Here is a 5222-nt window from a genome sequence, read left to right as displayed (position 1 = left end):
TATCATCTGGAAAACTCATTGGTTAAACTGACATTAATTGTATTTGTTATTCTAAATTCTAAATAGAATTTACTACTATATAAAGAACTGAGACTATAAATAATTGATAAAGTTATTTGTTTTTTAAGTTTTGCTCTATTTTAATTATCTACAATTAACGCTCCAAAATCTAGATCATGCCTAATTTCAGTTTTTCTTCTGTTGCTGATTTTGATTACCTTGCTATTGAATAGTGTATTACCTTGTAATTGTACAAATTAACAAAATAAGCATAGTATTTAAATATTCATGAGAATGTAAATTAAATAGATTAATGTATGTAACAATAGTAAATGAATATTCATGAGACTATAATTTCAATAATGAATATTCATGAGGATGTAAATTAAAATCAATAAATGAATGTATTTTAACAATAGTGAATGAATATTCATGAGGCTACAGTATAATTGAAATTATGAAACATACATGTGGTTGTATTTGAATATTTACGATTTAACATTGATGGAATATCCATGAGAGTATGATTGAAACAATAACAGTGATTGCATATTCATAAGACAATAATTTAAATAATGAATATTCATGAGAATGTAAATGATTTATAAGGACTGTAGACATTTTCTATTCAATGTATTTAAAGCATACTTCATGTAAAATAATTATCAATTTTGTTTGAATTAATTAGGACAAACAAATTCATAGAACTACTGTATGTATATAAAGTAAGAAAATTAAAACAACTACAGATGTAAAATGACCAAATTATAACTTATTAATTACTATTTCTTTTTTTAATGTAAAATGGAATTCAATGTGAAATATCGAAATCACTCTAATTCATTGATTATACTGTATTCTCCCATGGAGGTATATTATACCTCCATGATTCTCCTAATGACTATATATAATGATTAGCCTCTAAATAATTATTTTAACCCCTAGATAAATAATCAATTCCGTGGCTCAGCAAAAATTGATGGCCAATACGGTAGATCTGCGTGAATATTATCATGTGTTGTAGCATAATTTTAGAATTTTCTTTCGGATGTATGGACACTCTAGTTAAGAACAACCTCTTTCAATTTTGAGAATTTTAGAAACTATAATCATGTCTATGTTCCAGGCATTGAAATCCCTATACTATTATTTCTAAAGTAATAATGCGTAAGTAAACATTTTTCAATGATATGCCTACCAAATAGACATCTTTAAATCATTTTAGACCTACCAGTTTTATTTTTTAAATAACTAATAACGTTATTATATTTAGCAGTCTTTTTTTTATTAAAGATGTATTGTCTCCCAAAAACATGAAAAATGAGGATTGATAAAATCAGACTTTAAATAGGCCATTTTGCAGTTTTGATAAAGTTATTCACTTCTGTTAAAATAATTCAGGTAAAAAACAATATTTATTTTTTTTTTCAGACATTAAAAATTGGCATATTCAACAAAATATTTGTTTAGGGGGACAATATATCTTTAACATTAAAAATAAATATAATTAATCAATAATTCAACATTCACAGTTGCATTTTTATCTTAAAAAGACAGTTGTATTCAAATGAACTTTATTCAATCATGATTCATCTCAACTATAAAATCGTAATTCAATATAAATCGCACATAATATGATTATTTACATGTGAATGTATTTTTTAAAGGGACAGATTTCATGGTTGGAGCAGGGTAACATCACCTAGTAAAACTATGGAGACACTGTGGCTCACACCATACAAAATGCTGGTGATAACGCCCCAGTGTGAAATAGGTATTCGTTACCTCTCCACCAGGCTCGGATCTGCCCTAGTATTCAATTACCAGTAAATTTCATTTGATATTGCTCTAATCTTATTGTACACAGGTATTTATACAGGCCAGGGTGAGCGTGCCCAAATGGATTGTACTCCATGTTAAAACCATGTAGTTAGGAGATAGTCTGTCTCTAAAGCTCAGTCTACACTATCGAACTAGTTTGAAAAAAAAATGTTTGATTTGCCCAAATATGGACATGATGATGTCATATCACTACCCTATTTGGGAATTTCACTACCATATTTGGGCAAATCACACTTTTTTTTGTCAAACCAGTTCGATAGTGTAGACTGAGCTTAATATTTTAATGATACTGTAACTGGGATTAAGAACAGGATTTCAGGACGATAGAAGAAGGATGAATGTATCGACCAAATAATCATAAGAATTATGAATATACTGTAATTTGCAGATTAAAGCTTGGTTCCCACTATGACGCAACGCAAGGACGTAAACGCAACGCAAGCATGTTGACCAACGACAAGCGACCGTCGAATAAATACTTGTGATTGGTCAAATCAATTACGTTGAGTTGCGTCTCTAGTGGGAACCAAGCATTATGTAACATTGACTCTTTCGTCTACAGTCCTGAAATGAAAACCTGAAATTGTTACCACACCGTTTATTAATATATGTAGTACATTAATTTATTGTTAAACTTGTAAAGTGTGGATCCCACGCAAGGACATAACTGCGCCACAATTGATTTGACCAATCACTACTCGATGGGTCATCTGAATTGTCGATTGTGATTGGTCAACTCGTCCGAGATGCCTAATCATGGATGAAACTATAAAATGACTAATATAATGCTATTAATAGATTTATTTTTTTTCTAGATCTAGTTTTGAGGCAACAGTTATCCGGACGGCTGTTGCGTTGTTCTATTCTTTTTATATAATGTTTTGTACTTCTTTGTATGCTATAAATAACTAATTAATAATAACTAATTAATAACTGCAGAAAGTATAAAAGTAAAAAGCTATACATAATGATAAATAATGCTATAATTTAATTCTTAAAATTAGTAAAATAAAGACAAACTTTAGTATGAAAAAAAAGAAGTGTTTTTTTTAATTTGTCAACATGTTTATGCCTACAATTAGTTGATGTAAAGTATGGAAATTATAATTTGCCGAATGACATTGACGTTTTTACCAACTAGAGGTAGTTCAAGAGATAGTTGAATACTTTTTATATCAAGCAATGTTATTATTGATGTTAACGCATTTTATGCTAGAAATAAGAGGTGTATGCTGGGGGATGTCTGGGAGAGTGCGAAAATCCAGTGCGGGCCAGCGAGGCATGCAATTTATGCGGCTCATGACGGTAATTTAATAGAACAAAATTATAAAAATTAAATTATAAAATAAAACAGCGCGAGCCACACACAAAAGCCTAATTACGAATTTTGTCTGCTTTGCGCTGTTATTGAATGGGTTGGTGGTGTGCTGCCTCGGAATGTAGGCCTAAATCTAATTTACATACCATTTGTCTATTGTTATAATGGTTAGTATGGGCGCGTCATGGGAAGAAGACATTTTCACGAAAGAAAGGTGGTAATGCTTCGATGTGTAAGTAGATGCTACCTTGGCTGCATTTATATACCGATACTCTTGTAACTTCTTAAAGCGTGGTTCCCACTAGCGACGCAATCTACGCAACGAAAGAAAATGCCCTTCCGATAATTGTATTTGCCCCCTCCTGTGTGAAATTAAACCTGCAAAAATGTCAGCACTGATTCGTCGTCGGTTCCCACTTGTGATTGCGCAATACAGCACTTTGCGTCAATACGTAGTAGCGTTGCGTTACGTTATGTCCTAGTGGGAACCACGCTTTACTCACAGATTTGTCTGTGTGAGGCCCGCGTCGATAGATAAAGATTGGTTCCCACTAGCGACGCAATTATCGGAAGGGCATTTTCTTACGTTGCGTAGGTTGCGTTACGTTGCGTCGCTAGTGGGAACCAAGCTTTAAGCTAACCTATTATTATAACTAAACAGATTCTCAAACCGATTCACGACAATAATGTCCTTTCAACTATCCAGATGCGACTTAAAAGTTGTAGGTAGATTTTTAGTCGCGTGGACGCGACTCAATAGTTCACTATGTCGGTCGGTCGGTCTGTCGGTCCGGTATCACTATGCGTTTTATCGCTTTTCTGTACTTTTTGAACTGTTTTGATGTACATTACTTTTTGAAAGTTCATTTTTTTCTGAGGGCACGCGACTTATGGCTGTTGGCCTTGTTCTCTTCTATGTTACCAACATGCCCGATGCTCAGTCGTCCAAGCTAATTCATTCAACAAACATAATTTTATTTTATTAAATGCCATACAAAATAATTTATGCCAACCACCTTTAGAAGTAAACATGCCTCAGTAACATAATTACAAAAAATAATAAGTACAATTGAGATATGAAGCATTTGTCGGTTAATAGTTATGACGTAACGATGTATTACATTAATAAATAGCGTTTGTGCAATTTGATTTATTTATCTAGTTTTATCGTCTTTTATTGTCTTAACTACGTAAGGCCTACCAATAAAATGTCTTGAATCTTGTAAATAGCTGTTCAGTCATACGTACTTTGTGGCGTAACGGTTACGTCGATGTTCGTGTTGGTAGGCCTACAGTTTCAGTCAGATATTAATGGTAATGAATGCCCAACGATGAACCACCTTGTCAAATTTATTTTCGGTTGTCTAGTTTAGAACTGAGTCTCGCAAACAAATCAGTGAGGGACGAGGAGGAATACTGTAATCACTTTAGTAACTATAGATTGATGTAATGGTAAAATAGGGCTATGAATAAAATAAAAACATTAAAAATATATAAATTTAATATTAATACAAACTATAAATATATTGAATGCTGCTGCTAAATATAGCAGCGAAATTCAAATCGTACCCGTACATTATGACAAGGTATAATTATGATCCCCAAAGTATTGAGTAGGACCTATAGCGGCCTCATTTAAAAAAAAGAAAGTTAAAAGAGATTAAATCACAATTAATAAGATGCTTGTATTTCTCCTATACTAGGTCTAATGATGACTTTCAAACTAATAAAAATGTAAAAAATTAGCATATTTTCGGTTGATTAAAACTTAATTTCGTATTGCTTAAGAGGTTTTGAACCTAGCTAGAATAAACTTAATAGCATGCATGTTTAGAAAATAAATCGAATAATGTAGGCATACTCTATTAACTTGATTTAATTATTATTTAATCAATTAATAAATAACTAAACAACTTAAATAAGTTTGGATCTTTCAACATTACTAAAGGGGTAAAACATTAATCGGGGATAGTTCAGTTTTTATAAACTTTATACATAACGTCCCTCCCCTATTAATAGAATAATCCATGTGGGATCAAAGGTTGTTCGTCGGAATTTTGTA

Source organism: Antedon mediterranea, chromosome 11, assembly GCF_964355755.1.
Source record: "Antedon mediterranea chromosome 11, ecAntMedi1.1, whole genome shotgun sequence".
Taxonomy (NCBI): domain Eukaryota; kingdom Metazoa; phylum Echinodermata; class Crinoidea; order Comatulida; family Antedonidae; genus Antedon; species Antedon mediterranea.
Note: the sequence above shows the minus strand (reverse complement) of the source record.